Below are 24,311 nucleotides of genomic sequence, written 5' to 3' on the forward strand. Positions count from 1 at the left end.
ATCCATTGGTGTCAAGAAAAACTGCCAGTCGACACCTTCATGTGCCGAGCAAAATTGGTACTCGACAATAGTTGTTCTAGACTGAAATTCTAGGGTTATGATTTTATTTTTCACATGGTATCAGAGCTTTGAGGCCCCACATCGATAATGAGTTAGGGCATTTGTTTTTATGGGATATTTGACATGGTAGGAGATACAAGAAAGATATGGAAGTAGGCATCATCCTTTAATGAACAAAATTATGATACATGGGCAAAGAAATTAAAAACCATAATGGTTGCAAATGATTTGGGGGAGTTTGTAATTAATGGGTTCAATGATGTGACAAACCCAACTTAGTATGCTTCCCTTACCAACAATCAAAAGACTTAGTTTAAGGACTGAAGGAGAAAGGATTCAAAGACATTAAGTTTGATTGAGGCAGAAATGATAGAGACAGTCTTCCCCAAGATTGCAGCAGAAAATTATGCAAAGGAAGCATGGGACATCCTTGACACAAACTTCAAAGGAACTGATAAGGTCAAAGTAGTGAAGCTACAGATGATCAGAAGAGAGTTTGAGAATCGTCAGATGAGGGACAATGAGCCTATTGAAAAGTTTAGCTCATGAATCTCCACTTTGATAAAATAGCTCAAATGAAATGGAGAAGACTATGATGAGCAGAGAATTGTAGAGAAGATGCTGAGGAGTTTGTCTCAGAAATATGACAATCTTGTCATGACCATAGAGGAAGCAAAGGACGTCACCATATTGACCATGGATGAGTTGAAGGGAACTCTTCAAATCAATGAGCACCAAATAAACAGATCAACAACTACTTCCCAAGAGCAATCTTTCAAGGCTCAAGAAAATTCAAGAGGTAGGGGGAGAGTTAGAAATGGCTCTGGTAGAGGCTCAAGAAGTAGAGTTCGTGGAAGAAATGGTCAAAGGAATGCTGGTGCAGAAAGCTTAGAAATAGCAAACAACCAAGAGTGAGCAAGCACCTGTCAAAATAGCTCTAGAGGAGGTAAAAATAATTATTACTCCAACAAAAGAAATATTGAATGCTATTACTGTCATAAGTATGGGCATTATGCAAGTGAATACAGGAAGAAATAGGGTGATCAGTAAAAAAAAAAAAATGCTAATGTGGTTGATGTGGACATGGTAGATGCAAACAATCCCACAGCCTTCATCATGTGTAACATTGGTGAAAAAGGAAGCCCTAAGGTATGGTACCTAGACAGTAGTTGTAGCAACCACATGAGTGGTAATGAAAGTCTATTCTCTTTCATTGATAAGACTTTTAACTCTGAAATTAAGATGGGAAATAATGGAACTATTCCCATAGTAGGCAAAGGATATGTCATGGTCCGCACCAAGCAAGGTGAGAAGGAGATACAAAATGTGTATTTTGCCCCTAGTATGAAGCACAACTTGATGAGTGATGGATAACTCATTCAAAATGGATACAAAGTTCTGATGGAAAATGACAAGTGTGTCATTCATGAGAAGAATGTGAGTAATAGATTACTTGCAACTGTCCAAATGACAAAGAACCAAATGTTCCCATTGAGAATAGAGACATGTTTCTCTTCTCAAGTCAATGCTACACCTCCCAAGCATGCATAAATAGCAGTACACCAGCAATCAGCTCTTAGAAGCATGATTGAAGACCCCTCCAAGCTTTGGCATCTCAAGTATGGACATCTTGGCTTTGCTAGTTTAAATTTTTTGTCCAAGAAAAGAATGGTAAATGGTTTTCCAAGCATTGTAGATTCATACGACAAGTAAGAGGCTTGCATATTGGGTAAGCAACATAGGCTTCCCTATAATTCTAGAAATTATAGAATGGCTAGAGCACCATTAGAATTGGTGCATTCTAATTTGGTAGGCTCTATGCAAACTACTCCTATTGGGGGGAGTACTTATTTTATGACATTCATAGATGATTTTAGTTGTAGGACATAGGTGTATTTGTTAAAGAATAAATCTGAAGCATTTAACAAATTTGTAGAATTTAAGCCCTGGCTGAAAAAGAATGTGGACACTATGTTAAGGTCCTTAGATCAGATAGAGGAGGGGAGAATACCTCCAATATGTTTGTAAATTTTGGCAGTAAAAATGGCATAAGAAAAGAGCTTATAGCTGGCTATACTCCGCAGCAGAATAGAGTGGTTGAGAGAAAGAACAAGACCATTGTTGAAATGGCTAGAAGCATGATGAATACTAAAGGGCTCCCAATTGAATATTAGGGACAAGTTGTGGCAACAGTAGTATATTTGATCAATAGGTGTCCTACAATATCAGTTCGCAACAAGATACCTCTTGAGGCTTGGTTAAGGAACAGATGGATTGTTGAGCACTTGAGAGTGTTTGGATGTGTAGAATATGCACATGTGCCAAAAGAGAAAAGGCAAATGCTGGATGAAAAAGGTCTGAAGTGCATCTTCACAGGGTATAGCTCAAAATCAAAGGCTTATAGATTGTATGATCCAATTAACAAGAAGATCATTATTTCAAGAGATGTGGAATTTCTTGAAAATCAGTCATGGGATGGCTCAGTAGATGAATCCTCAAGTACTTCAAGTAAAGTGCCTAATATTTAGGAGGAAGAAGATGACATTGGGGATCAGCAAGAAGATGGAGCAACAAACATGGATTGCAGATAAACACAAAAAGGGAAGCAACCCTTAACATGTTGAGCAACAGCTCCAAGCACATCAAGACAACCTCGAGCTAGTATGCAAAATAGTAGCAGCAACAATACTGAAAATTCAGATCCCACTCTCGCCTCTCTATTGCCAAAAAGGACTAGAAGTCTAAGGGAGATATACCAAGAAGAAAAGTATGGAAAATATCATGATGAGAATAGAAATTTTGTACTATTTTCTCATAGTGACGCAATTTATTTTGAGGAAGCTGTGAATGAAGAGAAATGGTGTAATGCCATGGATGAGGAAATAGATGCTATTGAAAGAAATGAGACATGGGAGTTAACTACATTGCCACCCAAGAAACAAGTAATTTGAGTGAAATGGGTGTATAAGACTAAGTGCAATACTGAAGGAAAAATAGATAGGCGTAAGTCACGTTTAGTGGTCAAGGGGTACAAGCAACAGTATGGTAGAGATTATGATGAGACATATGCCGAAGCTGCAAGAATGGAAACCGTGTGTGCTATCATAGCAATAGCAGCCTAACACAAATGCTAGGTAAATCAAATGGATGTGAAGTCTGCCTTCCTAAATGGTGTATTGAAGGAAGAAGTTTATGTGGAGCAACCACCTAGTTATGAAGTTGCAAGTGAATAACACAAAGTGTATAGATTAAAGAGAGCTCTATATGGGCTCAAACAAGCTCCAAGGGCATTGTACAATAGGATTTACTCATATTTGATGAGCAACTGCTTGAGAAAAAGTGATGGGGAGCCTACACTTTACATCAAGGCAACAAATGGTAATGTGTTATTGTTGTCTTCTATGTAGATGATTTAATTTTCCCTAGAAATGATAATTTCCTAATTGGTGAGTTCAAAGTTGCCATGAAAAATGAATTTGAAATGACAGAGCTAGGTCTCTTGAAGTACTTTCTAGGAATAGAAGCAAAAAAAATGCATGATGCCATCTCTATCTTTCAAGAAAAGTATGCAAGGCAGATCTTGGAGAGATTTAAAATGCAGAACAATAAGGTAGCCCCAACACCAATAGTAGTAGGTCTGAAGTTGAGCAAGGAAGATTGCATCAAAAGTATGAATCCAACACTATACAAGAGTATGGTTGGAAGTTTGATGTATTTGACTACAACTTGGCCCAACATAATGCATGCAGTAAGTTTAATTTCTAGATTTATGGAAACACCAAAGGATTCCCTTTAGCAAGCAAGAAAAGGGATCCTAAGGTCTATGAATGGTACCAAGGGATTTGAAACTTTGTATAATACAGTAAATGATTTCAAGTTGGTGGGTTATATAGATAGTGATTGGGTTGGAAGTTTAGATGATAGGAAGAGCACTTTTGGATACATGTTTCATATGTGATCGGGTGCAATTTCATGGGCATCCAAGAAGCAACCTATTGTTGCTCAATCTATAGCAGAGGCTGAATACATAGCAGAAAATTCAACAACATATCAAGCTATTTGGTTAAGGAGAATCTTGGCAGATTTGAATGAAAGGCAAGAGAATGGAAACACAATTTATTGTGACAACATCTCATCAATTGCTTTGTCCAAGAATCCAATCTTCCATGGTAGAAGCAAGCATATTGTGATCAGATATCACTTCATCAGAGAGTTGGTGGAGAATGCAGATATCAAAATGGAATTTTGCAAATCTATGCAGCAACTAGCATACATTTTTACTAAGTCATTAGGCATTGGAACTTTTTTACACCTAAGAGAGAGTCTTGGTGTAGTTGATGTGGATCAACAGTGATCCTTGTTTTGTTTGGCTTGGGACAAAGGGGGAGTGTTGAAATATTAAATGCAGATAGATGTTTGTCTCTAGAGCCAAATGGCCATCTACCACCCTAACCACATCATAAATATTAATGCTCGATAGGTGAGTTTAAAATTTGGAAAAGAGGGGGAAAAGATTTTAAAGGGAGACAAAATGAATGTTTATTGATTCATTCACATGGTTCACCAGTTGATAGAGTTACAAGAGTTGCAAAGCAGAGAAGGAAGAAAAAGAAATCGATTATCAGATCTAATTGTCAGAGTACAAAAGAGAAAAGGAAGTTTGTTCTCATGTCTACAATTGCACGTGTTTCCTCTTATCATTCTATAAGTTTGTTGTTTATTGGATTTGTCCTATGAAGTAGTGATTGCTAGAGGGATTGTTGTATGTAGCCATTAGAGCTGCAAATTAAAATTTTAGGCTTTACTAGTTTGAAGATTTTAGAGTTTTCTGGTTGAAGCCGAATGCTCCTAGATTTTGTAATTGTTTTATCATATTTGAATAGAAAGAAAGCAAGCAAGAAGACATACATATCTTTGTTGTTCTTCTTTTATTTATTATTGCTTGTTTTACATTTGAGAAGTTCTTTGTTGAAATCTTCTTCCTTCAACTCTCTGCGTTTTAATGGCAGTTTGTCATTTTGCTTACTTGGTCTAGTTTTAGATTGAGTTTCCTCTCTATAGTTGTTACCAAGCTCACTTGGCATCCTCTTCTACCAAGTACCATTTTGTAGTGGCTATCAAGCTCATTCGGCATACTATTGTGACGAGTTGCCCTTTGTTTGCCGAGTTCACTCGACTTCCTCTTGTGCTGAGCTTACTTGACACCCTCTTGCCACTCGGCATCCATTGGTGTCGAAAAAAACTACCTCTTGGCACCTTCATGTGCCAAGAAAAACTGGCACTCGACAATAGTTGTTGCGTAGGGAAATTCTAGGGTTATGATTTTATTTTTTCACAAAAATGTAGTGTACTTGCTCATGAAGTGCCCACATGAACACTTGTGAGTTCTTTCTTCTAGGTACATAGCAATCTTCTAAAGTTTGCTTCATTCTCCAAGGCCAAATGGGTCTTTATAATAGTAGTTTAGCATGATGCATTTGTATGTCCATGCTTCACATTGGTTTTATATTCATTCACCGTATTTGCTTGTAACATTACTATATTTTTTTTGTGTAATATAAGTTTTCTATCCTTATTTGTGTATATCGAATGTCCCTCATGTTTCAAAGTTTACATTTGATAGGAGCTCCATCTTTCTGTTTTGTCTCAATAAGAGCTTTCTAGGTCTCTCATTATTATTGCTTCATTATTATCATGGCAGCCATGTATCTGTCATTTTGTAATATGGATGCACAATTCTACTGTAAATTGAGAAAATTGTCATTTTATTTTTTAAATATTAATTGCAGTTGACATTTGCCGCTGGAGCCAAACACCCACCTACCACCCCTGATGGATTGTAGGTGAGTTTTCAAATTTGGAAAAGAGGGGGAAAATATTTTTTCAAAGACAAAAGGTATGTCTCTCTCTCATTCAGTCAATAGAAGTTGAAGTTCAGCGGAGCAGAGAAGATTAGAAGCTGCAGAGAGAAAAGAAGTGATTAGCAGATCTAGTCGTCAGAGTGCAAAGACAGAAGGAAGTTCATTTCGTGCCTTCAGATGCACGTGTTTCTTCTCTGGTCATTCTGTAAGTTTATTGTTTGTTTGATTCGACCTGTTGAAGCAGTGATTGCTCCAGGCATTATTGTATGCAGCCATTGGAGCTGCAAGATTAAAGTTTTGAAGTTTGAATTTGTTTAAAGTTTTAGGGTTTTCTAGTTGAAGCCAAATGCTCCTAGATTTTGTAATGATTTAATCAAAGTTGAATAGAAATCAGGAGGCCTACTTGAATCCATTGCTCTTCCCTTATTTGTTGCATTTAAGAAGGTTATTGTTGAGTGTTTCAAGCTTTGGGTGTTTGGTTTTAATGGTGAAAATATTCACATCATAAGTCTGCTCTCAGTCTTGTCTTTGTTTGAAGTTTTTATCGCTGCAATTTTTGCCGACTTTACTAGGCACCTTCTTCTACCGAGCTTCACCTTACAGTGGTGACCGAGCTCACTCGGCATCTATTGGTGTCGAGTTGTTCCTCTTCTACCGAGCTCCACCCTCCTGTGGTTACTGAGTTCACTCGGCATCCACACTACCGAGCTCACTCGGCAGCCATTGGTACTGAGTTGTTCTTCATTTGCCAAGCTCACTCGGTACTCTCCAGCCACTCGATTTATTAGGGTGCCGAGTGAAAATTTTAAGTTGTAATTTTATTTTATTTTAATTTATTCACATTTATTACTATAGATACACACATGTTATCAAAAAAATGTCAACATGATTGTCTTTTTATGCTCTTCACTTCAATAAGATGCATTGGCACTCAATGCCTGTCATTTGTCTAGTTTGCTAATGGCTTTTGTCGCTTACAAAACTTATCCTTACATTGACAGTGTTTTCTGTCATAAACATTCTTATAGCAACAAAGATAATAAATTTCAAAACAATATTTAGTCGAACAAAACTCTTGAATGTATGATCAAAAATATTGTATGAAGTGAGAATAAATGGAACTTCATAAACCCCGGCGTGAGCCAAGATGTAGCAGACTAGAAAGAACAAACCGACTACCCAATAAAAGTACAGCACAGACCTGGAAGTTAGAGAATGACCGTCATATTAGGCGTCTGATAAGAATAACTTATCTTTGAAACTTCCTACAAATTTGAAGGTTCCAGCCTCTCAACTTCCATGTACATGTGGCCTTAAAATTCTGGAATAGAACATCAACTGGTTTCATCCTGCGATGAAGGCTTTGCAGACTAGTTCAACATTAGAACACAAAAAAACTCTATCTCATTTCATGCTAAGTGCCCTCAAACTCCAAGATGAACTTTTCAACATAAAGTACGGATTTGACCATGTGATATTTCATTTTCCCAATTATCCCTAATGGAGCCAAGTCTAGAAAAGACCTCTTTAAAAATATTTAGCATAACTGAAAATTAGCCTCATGATTTAAATTATTATTTTTTCCCCAAAACAGCTTTAAAACAGCTTTAGTGGCTAAATTTAGTAGAAGAAGCTAAAACAGATCAACAGCCCTTGAAAAAAAATTGTTTGATAATCAAGAGTGACACCCCACAAATCCATAGCTTAATATGACTAAAATTGGGTAAGAATGATTAGTTAATTACATCAAAATAATAAATACAATAAAATTATACATTATACTTATTATAATAATTTATATAAAAAATAATATTTTTTAATATTATCAAATCAAATCTTTTATTCTTCATTATGTAATAGCATAACTTTTTATTATCATGTTATATCAATAATTTAAACAACAATATAATTTTGATTCATTTTATTTGAATTTAATATCTTTATATTGATATATAATAGAAATCCTAACATAATATTTCATGTAAAATTACAAAGTATATGAGCCTTTAAGATTTTACTAATTTTTTGAAATTACTTTCAGCTTGATAATCAAGATTTTGGAAGGATGAAACAAGAAAAAGAAAACATCAACCAGATGTTAAGGTAAAGCATAAGCAGACATTATTAAATATCATGAACTTAGCTTTTATTGTATGAGAACAATTTTCTTTAACCTAAGTTTTGTTTGTTGGTTTTACATAGGCATATGGATGGAGAGGACCTCCGAGACTTAACTCTAAAAGAGTTACAAACACTATAACAAATGTTGGAAGGTGGTTTGCATAACATTCAATCAACAAAGGTACAATATTATTGTATATTATTCTAAGCTAAATTAACCCATTAATCTAGAGTGGTCAAGTAAATGGGGCTTCACATTGGGTATATGTCTAGTCATGTAAACTAATAATGTCTCTAATAGACCACTACATACCAGTAGAGAAGGTGGTCAAAAGTGTAAAAATAGAAATTGTGTTAGGTATAAGACAACTAAATATCAAGGTGGTCTTCAATCTACCAAGGGTGGATCAATATTTATAAATTACTTATGACATGGAAAATTGTTGGTATAGGGAGAATGATTCATAAGCAAGAGAACTAGTACAAGGGAAGTACCTCATTGCCAGGTCACCATTGAGCCAAATTGGTGGGAAGTTCAACATGACCTAATGATACATGATCAACGATATTGGCTACCTATCTTGGTAATAAATTATGTCTGTTAGAGAAAAAGTTGTTAAGAGGATTAGGCCAAGAGAAGAACCACTAGATGATTACAAGTTCAGTGAAGAATTTGTTTCATTTTGAAGATATCAATGCTTTGAAAAATAGGAAAAGATGTGGTAGAGTCTAGATGGATGCTTGAATAGTTTGAGGTACTATAGGAATGGAGAAGCTATACCTTTATAAGGGCTATGAGGCATTTCATGTGGAGATGGTGTGTCCAATAGTTCAGGGAGATCTGAAAGTTTGGAAGCTTGGCATCGTTATGAGACATTTCATGTGGAGATGGTGTATCCAACGGTGTTTCGAAGCTAGATGATAACTACATAACTATGAGAAAGTCTTACTCATCTATGAGGTAATCTCAAAATATAACTTCTACATAGTGTTTCCTTTAGTTTTCACATTAAGTGGGAGTGTTAGATTTAATGTTCCAACTAGTCAATAAATAATTGTTGGACATGTGGCAAACCTTGTTGATTTTCTGGCAACACAAGTTTAGTTTAGGTGTGAGTCGAAGAGTTCTAGTTTGAATCAAGCTCTTCTTATAGATGTGTTGAGTTAGGTGTTTGTAAGTTTTAGTTAGTGTCAAGTTTATGTGTGTGTTGCCAATCATGAAGTAGTTTGTTGTCAATCTAATTAGCAGTCTTTTAGGAATATTATTGAGTCAAGCTATTGTATAAATAGGAATCTATTATTCAATAGAATAACAAGCTGAATGTTCTTTCTTCGCGTCATTTTTACTACTATTCTATTTTTGCAATACTCCTATGTCGTGAACCTCCTAGCTGCAAGGCCAACAAATTATTCTAGTTTGGTTAAAAGAGGGAGTATGCAAGACGAAAATGCATGGTTGTACATAGTCTACCACCAAATTTTCAAGAAGAGGCTTCCTTTTAAAAGGCTCAAATAGATATTGGTTAATGATTGATTCATCTTTTCTATCATTTAGGTTGTCGATGGAGACTATGCTAAGAGAATGTTAGTACAAGTAGAAACTCATATCACAAATCGATGCTTACTGCATTTAGTTTAACACATTCTATTATATTCAGGTAGTTGGTACTCTTATGTGCCTCAGAATGCTCCCTCCTTATCCATCAGGAAGATTCTTACTATTGGAGATAACAGGGCAACTAACCTCAACTTATGACAGGGTGTAGACATAGCCACTTTCAACTCTAAATGGGATCAATAATCGTTAGATGATTATACATCAGGTAGCCCCTACTTCAACAATATTGGTATGGTACATCTTGTAGGGAAAAAGTTCATACCAGAGTGGGCAATTGAATATCACTAGATGAACTATGTAGATGACTATGATGTGTAGATTAGGGACTATCGTAGGATGAGTCTACAACTTGCACAAAAGGTGCTTAATTTGGAGTTACCTCTAAGAGTGTGGAACAAGGACACTCATGATTTATTGGACCCACTATATAGTAGGGACAAGATCTATGAGTCAACCATTAGGAATCCAGAGATCTGTCGAGAGGAGAATTATGATATCCATCATAGGGCTCGACATGTTATACAACTAACTAGGGAGTGTGTTAGGAAACCTTTTCTCTTGGATATAATTCCCTAAGCTTTGACTTTACGAGCCACAACCTAACCAAAGAAGAGTAAAGGAGTGAAGGTTATAGTTCTTATATATGTTTCCAAGTCACCCGTAATGCCTGAGATAGTACATCAAGACAAGTGGAAAGTGGAGTACTTCCAAAAAGAGAGGGTAGAGAGAAAAAAGAGGAGAAGCGTTACTCATGAAAGAACCTAACAAGAACATGCTCATACATAACCAACCCAACAAGAAGGGGCTTAACCTGAGGAGAAAGAAGCCCGAATAGCCCCTGTAGAGGACACCCCATCAGTACCGAAGAGACCATGAACTGAGATGACGGTGGTGGGAGAGAAAAGGAGTGAGTTAAAGAAGAAGAGTATTTCAACACCTTAGGTTCGAGAGACCATACCTGAGGCTCAAGATGAGGAAGAGGGGGAGAAGACTAGGTATATCCCGCTCAATAGGAGAACCCATTCAAGAAGAGCTACAAAAGAAAAAAGGAGGAAGTGTTTTAACTAGACAACACCTTCCATCCTAGAACAAAAAATTTAGATAGAAGCCTTAGATAAGGAACAAGAAATATAGATAGTGGAGATGGGAGGAGAATGGATCGATGTCTTCAATGTTTTGGACTTTGACTTCATGTTATTAGGTGCAGAAATGGTAGGGGAAAATATATGGGATACCCTTTAGTCACTAGGATAATATTTGGAACAGGTGCCTCCCTTACCATAAGGGCCACTCGGTATACCTCCCTAACTATCACAAGACCTTCAATCTATCCCTCCTTAGCAAGAACACGAACTAGTTGTTATACCTCCTCTAGTAATAGAGCTAGAAAGCCAGACCATGGAGGAAGGTGAGTATGTCGAGTTACACATAGATGAAGTATCATAAGAAGGACAAGTTATCAAGGAAGAACAAGTTCCTCCCAGAGTAGAGACTAGGTCCTTGACACAAGTAAAAATAAAAGCTCAATCTGTAGTCCTCCCACGATAAGGGAAGACTACAAAACAAGGTGATAAAGGGAAAGGACCAGCTTCATAACCTACATCATATGCTTAGTACATGTACCCCATGCAAACTACTCTAGCATGGTTAAAAAGGGAGGCTTTAACACAAAAAGGGAGATATATGGAGTTCACATAAGAGGAGATTCTGAAGGAGTTGATAAATAAAATCAAGGTACCAAAACACATCAAAAGTGATGCTAAGATATTGGATTTTATTATGAATAATCAGAATCAATATTTAATGGCACATAGTGCCATTCCACCTCATCACACTGATATTGAGGAAGTGTCTCCAAAAGAATATTATATGTAGGAGATAGTGTTGGGAAAGCCCATAGTTGATACAATAAAGGTTCTAATCACCACATGCCTCAAGCAAGTGTTTACACACTAGGATCAAGGTGAGTTAGAGATTTTTGGTACTAAAAAAGAAGAAAGAGCTACTAATGGGATATGCAAATAAAATAGTAGGCCCGATTGATTCTGACCATCTAGAGGTTTCTCTAGCGGCTTCTCTAGAGAAGAAAGAGTGAGGTTAAGTCACAAAGGAAAGTGATTCATTTTTGGATGCTTGCAAAAGGTGGTGTCATAGTTTTGAAGGTAGAGAGAGGGGTACATATAATTCAAGATGATTTGAACCTTCTACAGAGCATCCAAAATAATGGCAACAAATTGGTTACATAATAAACCATGATTTTGGGTTGATGGATGAAGTACATACATGAGGCAATGATTTGGAAGCAATGAAGACCATGAAAAGAAAAAGGTATTGATGTCAATGGAGATACATACGATAGAGAAATTAGATAAAATAGATGATTGGATAGAGAAGGTATCAACTAACAAAAAATTTATGGTAGGGTTATATAAGGATATTCATGAAATAAAGAATAAAGCTCAAAGGCATTTGTGGAAGTGCATAATGACTATAATGCCTCTAATTTAGAATTTTTTTTGGATGAGTCAAGAACTCATCTATCTTTGGTAGAAATAGTAGTACAATATTTAAGAGCATTGTTTGAGGAAGCTTTACCCAAAGATGATATTAGACAAATCTTCAAAACAAAAGAAGCATTACTAAATTTAGATTGTAGGTTGGAAAATTTTGTGGGTAATAGGTTAGAGATTAGTAATTACCGCCAAGTCATGCATAATAGGTATGAGTCCTTGGATTTTTTGAAAACACAAAATATCACTACTATAATCCAAAAGTTCAGAATATCACATCAAGAAATCATTTTAGGCCAGAGGGAAGAAAATCAAGATGCTAGAAATTGAGTTTCAACACTTGTAGAAATTTTGAGAATTTTTGTCTTGTCATCCAAAGGTGCACTTTTCAAGAGGTGTGCTTTATACAAAATGCAACAAATTAAGAGGTGCGCTAACAATTTTGGATTTTAAGTAGTGGGCTAGGAGTTAACTGTCAGTTGCTACTTTTGAGAATTCCATGCACCGGAAACACATTTTGACAATAGTTCAACTCCTAGAAACACCTAGAGAAGGCCAAGGTTCCATTTTTAAAACTTCCAGCGATTCCTAGATCAACTCATCACTTCTATCTTATTATATTGTTATTCTTTTATTGCTTTAAGTGATGTAAAGGCTCTTGCACCAATTAATTGATATAAAAAAGGGTGGATACCTACTTAGCAACATTTAGAGAGTTGGTTTGTATATAATTAGCTTTATTTTATTAGTTTTTAGCATAGTGTTTACATTAGAAGAAATTTCACTCCTAACGCAAAAAGAGGAGGGGGTTTCTTATAAATAAATGAATATAATATGTACTCTAGGCCAATAGTTGGATCCAATAATTAATGCTTTTGGTGCTCTCATTCTGAGTGTCATAAATCTTGCTAGTGTTATTTTTGTGAATTTTTGCTCATGAATAGTAATGAAGCTAATGGTTTTATTATGTTGTTATAAATGTGGTGATCTTTTAATTTTTATGTTTTCCTTAAGTTAAGAAATTCTATTATTGTGACAAATTGGAGAAAGGATCACTATTGTTCTTACATAGCATTTTCTCTCATGTGCACACACTTCCTATGGATGGATGATTTGATGAATCGTGAAACATATTTCAGTTTTAATTAAAGTTCCAACTGATGATAAATTAATTCATAGATGTGTTCTTACTTTGCCTTATGTTCATTAGGAATTTTGCTTTTAGCAATTTTCTTTAAATATCTCGTTACTCTATCTTCATTATTTTCTTTTGAAACATGTCATTAAAATAGGAATTCATATAGTTGCATTCATAATAAAATAGAAAATATGTAAAAATATATTTTCTTTATAAAAGTTGTGTAGAATTGGTAGATACCAGAAAAGGCATCATTGTGAATACAAACACTTATCTTTGATTGAGTTACCAATAGGTTGAAAAAAATTCAACCAGAAACTTGGAGTTGGTCATTGATTAACTTTTCAAGAAAGAAATTTGTTAGAATTTCTATCGTTAGCATCATGCAAATGACCACTCAACACATACTTACATTAATTAAATTGGCTTGAGATAACTTCTTTTCTTTGAGAATTTTTTATTTGGGTGTAGGAGATTTTCTACAATGGAACAATTCACATCACATTGTGAAAAACAACGAGTTGCATGGTTAGTTTAGCATCTTATGGAAAACTATCCTAGTTGAATTAGGTTGATCTTTAAATGATGTGACAACTAGTCTTGCTCCAACCCTTGCTTCCGCTAGGGTCATCTTAGGCCTTTGTCTAACCTAATAGGGTTTCTAGTTACCCGATTCTTCTTAGGATCCTCAATATGAGGTCTTGAGCTATTCAACTAGTGCAGACATATTAGTAGGAATGAAAACTCCCCAATACTAAATTTAAATCCAAATGCTCAAATGAAACCCCAATGGATGAATGGTCATTTAGGAAGGACTTTTGAATCTCTCCAAGGTTCACAACCACAATCACAGTTGAAACCTTAAATAATTTCCAAAATTCATGCAAGATTTCACCAAAATACTCAAACAGGGCTACAAGAAATTAGCCCTACTAATGAGGAATATCCTAGATAACTTGCAAAAGTCCATAAAAAAGGGGTCAAATAAACCACTGATATAGATGCTCTTTTTAGAGAAGTCAAATATTTTTTCTTCTAGGATTCTCAACCTGTCCATATAGTACGACCACAAATTAAACCTAAAACCACAGGTTTTAAGGGTTTAACAGGTTATCTGGTAAAAAGATTGTTTTTCCTTCCATAGAGCTTCCCTCAATGCCTCCCATTGAGTTTGGAGCTTCGCCACAACATCTTCCAACACATTCCAAGCTCTGGTTGAAGTATCTCAAACATTCAACCACTCCAAACACCTCTGCTATAGATTGTGATCCCTAGCCATGTAGCTCTAGGTCACCAAGGGCATCACCTTTAAAAAAATTCCTCAACTTTCTAGGGCCTTTCCTTTATTTTCAAACATGTAAAAGGAGTCAGATCCCCATTCCCAAGAGGCTATGAAAATCCTATAGTGGGAGAGGGAGTTATGACTCCATCTTGCTCCAATATTGGATTTAGAACAATAGCTAATAAAAAACCAAAATAATTTGTACAGGTAACTAAACCCTCACAAAAAGACAAAATAGCACTATACAGAATCAAAAATCAATCTCTTCTAACTCTTCAAACAATAACAATTCCTATTGTAATCCATTAAAGTACCAAGATCTTCAAAAACACAAAACTATGACTAAACACTTGCTATTCAGTTTGTACACACCAAGATTTCTCAAGCTTCCAACCTTGGCAAAAGGTTGAGGATGGCCCTATAAACACATCCCAACCCATCAAACTTGCTCCAAAGGTTTTCAAACCTTTCCAAGAGCATCAAATGGAAGAAAAGCATGTATGAAGCAGCTAAAAACACTCATGACCACTCTACCTACTAAACAAAAAGATGCTCAATTTGACCTTATTGAGCAACTATGAGCAACTTAGACCTTGCTAATGGATTTCTTTCATGGTTTTAGCTGAGTCTTCTTGACTTGCTCATGGATTTCTTTCATAGTTTGAGAAAAGTATTTAGAATGTCCACTTCTATGCTCCACTCCTCCAAGATCTCTCAACTCACCTACACCCCTTTGATGCATTTGCTACACAAGTTCAAAGGGACTTTTTCCTGTGGTTCTATTCCTACTATCACTGTAGGCATACTCTACTTGGGGAATGATTACATTCCATGTTTTCCCATGCAACTTAGTTAGGCACCTCAAGAGATTACCTAGCACCCTATTGACCACCTCAGTCTGACCATCTATTTGGGGATGTTAGGTTGAACCAAAGGAAAGGTTAGTACAAAGTCTGCTCCATAAATTCTTCCGGAAGTGACTCATGAATTTTACATCCCTATCTAAAACTATTCTCAATGGAAGTCCACGAATCCTCACAACCTCTTTAAAGAACAAATTTACAATGTGGCTTGCATCATTGGTAGTCTTACATGGAATGAAGTGCCCCATCTTGTTGAACTTGCCAACAACTACATAGACATTGTCATAACCCTATTTTGTCTTGGGTAGTCCTACTATGAAATCCATGCTCACACACTCCCATGGCTTATTTAGGACTGGTAGGGGCTAATCAAGACCTGTATTACTTGTTCCTCCTTTATCTTTCATACATACCATGTATTTCTCTACATACCTAATCACATCTCTTACTAGTTTAGGCCAATAATAAAACCTTTGGACTAGTTCTAGGGTTTTGCTCACACCAAAGTGTCCACTTAGACTTCCATTTTTCTTTTCTGATATGATGTTCTCCTTTATTAAACCCCTTGATACACATAACTGGTTACCCTTAAATAGAAATCAATTTTGTAAGGTAAATTTAGAGAACTTACTATAGAAATGGTTCTCAAAATCAAAACATACCTTAAATGCCTCTGCAAAGTCTTCATCCTCCTTATAGAGAATATTGAAACTCTCTATTCTAATGCTATGCAATTGAATGTCTTGGATTGTTAACAATATCTTACTTAGTGCATCTTCCACCTTGTTCATTTGCACTTTCTTATGCTTGATTGTGAAGTTGAAAGCTTGCAAGTACTCCATCCACCTCAAGTGCCTATTACCCAACTTTTCTTGAGTTTTGATATAGCTAAGAAATTTATTTTCTATAAACAGAACAAATTCCTTGGGTAATAGTAGTGTCTCCACTTACTAAGAGACTGAACTAGGGAATAGACTTCTAGATCATAGGATGAATACTTCTTTTTGGGGTCATTAAGTTTTTCACTAAAGAAGGCTACTAGCCTACCTGCTTAGCTTAACACTCCCCCTACTACTATGCCACTTGCATCATATTCTATGATCAAAAGTTTCTCAAAACTAGACAATTGTAAAATTGGTTGGGAAGCTACTTGCTTCTTTAACATTTTGGAAGACATATTTGTACTTCTAAAGTCCACTTGAACTTAGAATTGACCCCACCCTTTATGGTATCTAGCAAAGGTTCACATATTCCATTAAAATTCCTAATGAATTTCCTATAAAAATGGGCTAAACCATGAAAACTTCTTACCTCATTGGATTTAGTAGGTGGTGGCCAGTTGAGGATAACAACAACCTTCTCTTGATCCATCTTCAAGGATCTCTTAGACATTGCAAAGCCTTTGGCGAGCCAAGTTACCTTGTGTGGATTCACATGGAGTAACTTAGTTGATTTCATAATGTAATGGTGATATTGTAGCTTCTTGTGGTTGTATTGAGCTATAAGGGATTGTGGATTGTAATCACTAGATAATGATAATATTGGACTTGATGTTGGTGAATGTAACCTAGGGATTGGGTGAACCGCATTAAATCTTAATGTCTTGTGTTCTCGTTTGTGTGATCTATTATTTTCTGATATCATTTATATTTACATTTAACTATTATTTCTATCAGAGTTTAATCCTAACAAGATCTTGCATCTAATCCTAAAGTGAGCTTTCCTATGCTTAGGCTCATCAAGAGTTGGTTTCTTGACCAATACCCTTCCAAACATAAGATTTAACTTACCCTTCTCCTATCTTCTTCTTCCTTCTTTGCTGCATCAGCGACTTCATCAAACTTTGTCTTAACCTTTTCCAAGGATACTTCAACGAGTTTGTGCTTCTCCTTTTTCTCATCAACTTCCTTAACTATCTTTGCATTAGTCACCATACTCTACTCACCTACTAAATCTCCAGTAGCTACAAACATACACCTTCTTCCGAAGTCTTTAACTTACTCTGATACCGCTCTGATGTGATAACCAATTTTCCTCCAACCCTAGCTTTCTTAGGGGTCACCTTAGGCCTTTCTCCTACTTAATAGGGTTTCTATTAACCAATTCTTCTTAAGATCCTAACTAAGAAGTTCTAAGTCATTTAATTAGTGAACACCAATTAGTAGGAATAACGACTGCCCTATACTACAATCGACTCCAAATTCTCAAATTACACCCTAATGGATGAATGGTCATCTAGGAAAGCCTTTTCATTCTCTCCAAGGTTCAAAACCATAATCACACTAGAAACCCTAATTGATTTCAAAAAATCATGCAAGATTTTACCAAAATGCTTGGAATAGGGCTAAAAGAAATTAACCCTCCTAATGAAGAAAATCCCAAATAACTTGCAAAAGTCCTTAACAAGGGGTCAAATAATCACTGATATAGACACCCATTTTAAAGAAATCAAATATTTTGGTAGTCTAGGGTTCTCAACTTGTTCATATAGTACAACCACAAATTAAGCCTAAAACCAAGGGTTTAAGGGTTTAACGGGCTCTCTGAAAAAAAGATTATTTTTCCTTCAATATAAATTCCCTCAATGACTCCCATTGATGTTGGGGCTTCATGAAAACATCCTCCAACACATTCCAAGCTCTATTTGAAGTGTCTCAAACATTCAACCACACCAAACACCTCTGCTATAGACTGTGATCCCTAGCCATGCAACATTGGCTCGCCTAGGGCATTACCTTAAAAACATTTCCTCAAATTTCTAGGGGCCATCCTTCACTATACAACATGTGCAAGGAGTCATCTCCTCATTCCCAAGAGGCCATATAGATCCTACGATAGGAGAGGGAGTTATGACTCCATCTTCCTCCAATACTAGATTCAGAACCACAGGTAATCAAAAACCAAAGTAATTTGTACAAGCAACTAAAACCTCACAAAAACACAAACTAACAGTCTAAAGAATCACAAATCAATCTCTTCTATCTCTTCAAACAATAACAATTCCAATCTAATCCATTAAGGTACCAAGATCTTCAAAAGCATAGAACTATTACTAAACACTTATTATTTAGTCTGTACATACTAGGATTGCTCAAAATTCCAACCCTTCCAAAATGTCAATGATGACCTTGTAAATGCATCCCAACACTAGTCCCAATTGCTCCAAACAATTACCAAGCTCCAACTAAAAATTTTCTCGAATGCAACAAAAAGTTTTCAATGTTGTCAATGACAATATTGACTAATTTTGAGCAATTTTTGTATTTTTTAGTGTTTGAACCTCAAACTTTCCCCCAACGTTGCCAAACCTTTCCAAGAGAATCAAATGGATGAAAAAAATGTAATAAGGTCCTAAAAACACTCATGTGACCACTCTACCCTACCAAACAAAAAGATTCTCAATTTGACCTCATTGAGCAACTATGAGCCACTTAGACCTTAAGAGGCTTTCTCACCTTAATATACCTCACCCTAGGACTAGATTAATCCTATTATTCACCTAGTGGTGTGTCTGGTATCACTGCAAGATAAAATAATCTAGGAGCCCTAGGTCTTACTAGTGATTGTGGACACTAGTTTTTTTCATTTTGCCTAGAAATATGTTGAGAAGAGAAACATTATCATGTGATAATGTTATAATAGTTCCTTCAATGAACTCATATCATGATTTCTCCAAGTAATGTTTGACCTTGGGAAGATTTTGGTCGGAAAAAAAAATCTTTCTTATTGCAGTTTTGGGATTTTAGTATTTTTACTCTTGTTTGAGGTTTGATTATGTGCTGGAAAAAAAGACTGATAATTAAACTAGATGGTTATTTGATTTTGGATGTTCAATTATATATTTTGATACTTGCTTTATTTATTTTTTGTTAGTTTTATGTTGATTCAAATTTGACTATTCTCTATAGAGTCTTTTTAGTTTTGGTTAATATTGAATAAGTTAATGGTGTATGTCAATTTGAGAGTTCATTATCCTATAACCCTCTTATATTTTTGTGTTAAAATTATTTTTTGTAATGGATCATGTTCAAAACTAGCTCTATTAGTTGAAAGCAGTCAAGGTAAAAATCCGTTGCATGAATGTTAAGTTATTAGAAGTTGATAGATGAATAGGTATCTGTGAATACTTTTTTCCCCCCAAACTTTAAAGATGCAGGCATGAAATTTTGTAAAAAATATATTTGTGCATAGGATCTTGTCTCTATGATATTATTTTTAAAATGAAGGGGTGGTGGTGTACTATACCAAATTATAGCAAAAAAATGCATTTGAAGGTTAAGGTTGTACAATTTATTGAAAATGTTGTAGTAAGTAGGAAAATGATTTGGCACATCACCCTAGTTAATTTTATTTCTAGTTTCGTATTTTTCTAGCTATAAGAATTTGCTTTACTAGAAGTGCATACACACTAGAAGTGCTTTATTTGGTTGTGCATACACACTAGAAGTGCCTGTATATAAAGGCCTCTAGATTGACTAGGAGTCAGCAAAGTGATAAGACTCACAACCAAGCACATGTCCACTAAGAGTGGATTATCCTCCATTGAGCATAGAGGTTAGTGTGATGATGAGAGGATAAGCTTACATAGGTGTGTCACATAAAAAGATGTTGTAGACACCATGTATTTAATTAGAGTGCAAACAACTATGTTTTCTACATGACAACTCAGATAAATATGCAAGCTCTTATGTTGTAAACACCATGTGCTAAATTAGAGTTGCTAACTCTTGTGTTGTCAACAAGACGACTCATATGAGTATGCATACTCCTAGGTGTCTAACTAATAAATAATAAAATAATGCATTAACCTAGGTAAACTTAAGTATAGTGTAAAAGTAATTAATTATTTACACTAACACTCCCCCTTAAGTGCAACTTAGGGGAATGCACTTAAGCTTATGAAAGCTAGAATGAAAATGCACGATGTGTCCCAGCTACTAGGCCATGTTAGGTACCCATGTATAAATACAATGCAATCTCTCTGAAAAATGGAGAAAGAGAGAAAACCTCATGGGAAAAAACCTCTCCCAAAAAGAGAGATGAAAAAACAAGATGCATGGATGGATGGAGTAATTAAGACCCCCCCATTACATAATACATCATGTATATACAATAGAGAAGTATGAGAAGGACAAAATGCCACAAGAGGAAAAAGTCCCGCTACCCCGCCTCCCCCCAACATAAGAGAGAAGAAATAAAAGAAGAAAAGAGGCAAGTTACCCCCACCCCCCCGACCCCAAATATAGAATGTCAATCAGTGATAGTTGCTCAAAGATGAATGTAGAAGCTAATCATGACCTCTAAATAATGTTCCTCCCTTTAGGAAGAAACAATGTTATAGGTACATATCCCAAAGAACCAATTGTCTCCTTGAATCATAAAAAGACCTCTTGTAACTACTATACATAAGGATCCACAATCGTATCAACCTTGTAAGATTGATCATGTAGAGAATGGACAAGAGGGTTAGAGTGTTCCCTCGCAACAACTAAAGAAGGATCTTCTTGATCAAATAGAAGATGTATATCATCAATAATATCTCCCAAATTTGCTAAATAGGACTCCACAAACAAGCCTAAAATATCTATTATGTAGTCATCCCCTGATTCTAGAACTAGAAGACAAGGTGTACCCAACTGTACTGAATTACATGGACCTATCATTGTAGCAATCTATGCATGTGGAATTTTCTGATGTTGTGACCTCGTCCTGCATCTATCAATGGGATCCCCCATATCTGAACTTGTTGAATCATTATCACTATTGTCACTATTAGTTTCCACAATGTATGAAGTATGGAGAGGATAAGAGGATAGGCTAGGTGAACTTTCCTCAATGTGAACATTCCTCGCTACAAATATCTAATGAGTCTTACGATCCATAAGTCTATATTCTTTAAGATTTTCATATTATCGAATGAAAGTACAAGGTCATGGTGATGGTGCCTTGCATTCCCTTGAAGATATATGCCCATAGTAAACAACCAAAAACTTTGAAGTTATTCACAACTAGTTTTCTTCTGCACCATGCCTCAAAAGGAGTCATTCCATCTAAGACATTATAAGGAGACTTATTAAGGATGTGATTGGAACTACTTATACCTTTTACTTCAAGTGATGGATTAAGAGACTTAGCTTGAATCATACAAATTGCCATTGACTTAAGAGTTCTAATCCTCATTGCTGCAACACTTGTCTTTTGTGGACTAAATGTAACTAAATTCTGAAGATCATTACCCTCAAGTTCACAAAAGTATCTAAGTCTTGAGTTAACATATCTACTTTCATTGTCCATACAAAGAACCTTGATGACCTTACTTCATTGCTTCTCAACATGACTCTTGAAGGCTAGAAACTTAACAAACACTTCATTCTTGTGATTAAGAAAGTAGACCCATGTGTAGCGTGAAAATTCATCAATGAAAGTGAGAATATAGTTACCCTTGCTAACTAATGTCACTACAAAAGGGCCTACTAAAACAATGTGAACCAACTCAAGAAAAACTAATTCTCTCCTAGACTTCACTTTGTCATACTTTTCTTCTAGATGCATATCCATAGAACAAGTTGAACATGCACACTTAGAAAAGTTGATTATAGGTAGACCTTTGACCATATTTTTTGAGCTAAGTTGATGAAGATAGTGTAAGGAAAGATGTCCATACCACTCATGCCATAATTTACTTTGTGATTGTGAATGTGTCGACAAGGCATATGAAGGAGACTTAGGCACAAAGTGAGAGAAAGAATTAAGCCTTGTGTCATGATTAACTTTACCCACTGCAAGCAATGAATCATCCTTAATATTTCCCACCATTACCAAATTAGGAAGGAAGTCAACTTTATTTCCACCTCCATATTGAGTTATTTGTTAAATTGATATGTTATTTCCACCAATGTTATAGAGTTGGATGACTTGAGAATTCCCATATCTATCAACTCCGATTGTTCCAACATCAATATTTCTGCAAATGCAACAAATGAACACTTAGTGAATGCAGTTCTCATGGTCAACCTGTGAGTGTTGTAACTCAAAACAAAAGATGCATACTCTAAAGGTAGCCTCTTCAAGATGTAATGAATCAATCTATCATCCTTCATGGGATTACCACAATCCTTAAGTAGTACTCTCAATTCATTGGCTTTGTTGACATAGTCTTGAATTGTGTCAAAATTCTTAGGATCCAATGGAAGTAGATCATACTCAATTTGGAATCCCTTTTCCTCATCCACCTTACCATACATCCCTTCATGTTTCTCCCAAGCACCCTTGGCATCCTTAAAGCCGGAAATGTGGAAGAAGAGATCTCTATGAACATAATTCCTAATAATTCATAAAGCCTGGTTGTCTTTCACTTGCCAATCAACTTGTGCATTAGAATCAGTGGGTTTTACAATTGTACCATAAACATATAGATTTAAACCTTTTTCCATTAGGTAAGTCCATACAATATCTTTCCGTGTAGTATAATTGTGTGAAGTTAAAAGTGGAGTTTGCGGTGAACCCATGATACAAATAATTAAAAGAGCACAAGAGAGAAAGAGAGGCACAAGACCACAAGACGCCCCCCCCCCTGATTCACTCAATCAAAGAACCCCCCTAAAAATGATGCTTTTGACACTTTATATGTAGTGTATTTACAATAGGCCACTTGTCAAAATGAACAAAAGTGGGCTTTTGATTTTTCTGTTTACAACCTCCTCTTGGAGTTAAAATATGGTACTTAGCAATGTAGCTCAGATGTACAACAAGTTTTAAGTTTTATCAAAACAATACAATGCAAAAAAGGACCTATTTCTGAAAGTGGTATTTCTATCTACACAAGCCTATAATTTGATTATAGATCTGGAAAGTAGACAAAAAATTAAGCACTTTCAGAAAAAACAAAACCTGAAAATGTGTCCAGATGAGCCCGTATGGAGCATTTGAAGTTGCAAAATGTAGGACTGGATAGGTACAATCACCAAAAACTAAAATTGCTTACAAATCCTTGCACCAAAAGCAAATTTTAGTGGCGGTTGAGTTTGGGTCAGTGGAAGCGGTGACACTTGTGGAGGAGAGGCGAAGCACCAACGATGGGTGTGGGACTTTAGTCCCACATTCATCATGTGGTGAATACTACGGCAAAATAAATGCCAGAGCTCACACAAATTAAAAATGGCTTAGAGAGCCATTAAAGTTTATGAAGTTGCGATTGTTGGTTTGCTTCACTGGTTTGTGGAAGTTGAAACTATCGATTATAAATAGAATATGCCAGATTATGATTCAATATTCTATGGGTGCCGAAATTTGACCACCCAGTTTCTGCAAAAAAATGCTTCTCTATAGGCCTAATAGGCCAAAAAAAGTTCCAGAGAAAATAAAAAATTTGCAGAGAAATTTCAAAAATTACAAAGTCAGAAATTAAATACAGATCTAAAAATGATCATACCAAATTCGCAAATCAGACCTTTGGGTGCTGATATGCAAAAAAAATTGCCTCAAATTTGACTATGGCCTAGGGTAGGCAAATTTATAGTGAAAATTCACCGAATTGATGCTTTAGATGCAATGGTGATGTTTGCTTTGGCTCTAGATTCTCCTAATAGCTACAGATACTCTAAATCTGAATCAAGGTCCTCCAAGAGGTGAGGCAAAAAATGGTCTCCAATGGCTATGAAATGACACTCCCTCAAGTCTGATACCATGTAAGAATTTTCCTTAGGAAAAAATTACACAAGATCAAGAGGCTCAAGCACTAGCACAATATGGACCAATAAAGTATGATCAAAATAACAATATGAAAATGAATTGTTGTAAATACACACTAGAAATTCTTGTATATAAAGACCACTAGATTGACTAGGAGTCAACAAAGT

General features: G+C 35.7%; 1 pseudogene across 1 annotated transcript in view; it reads left to right on the forward strand.

Annotated features, from left to right (window-relative positions):
* LOC149533981 (MADS-box transcription factor 23-like) overlaps positions 1–24,311 on the forward strand; it is a 203,381-nt pseudogene that overhangs the window by 137,503 nt on the left and 41,567 nt on the right. Inside the window, exons 4-5 of the transcript XR_016356697.1 lie at positions 7,963–8,024; positions 8,124–8,223. The product of XR_016356697.1 is annotated as an MADS-box transcription factor 23-like (transcript). The remainder of the gene's footprint in view (positions 1–7,962; positions 8,025–8,123; positions 8,224–24,311) is intronic.

This window comes from Cupressus sempervirens, chromosome 10 (genome assembly GCF_028749045.1).
Source record: "Cupressus sempervirens isolate cs-2001-9-10 chromosome 10, ASM2874904v1, whole genome shotgun sequence".
NCBI lineage: Eukaryota > Viridiplantae > Streptophyta > Pinopsida > Cupressales > Cupressaceae > Cupressus > Cupressus sempervirens.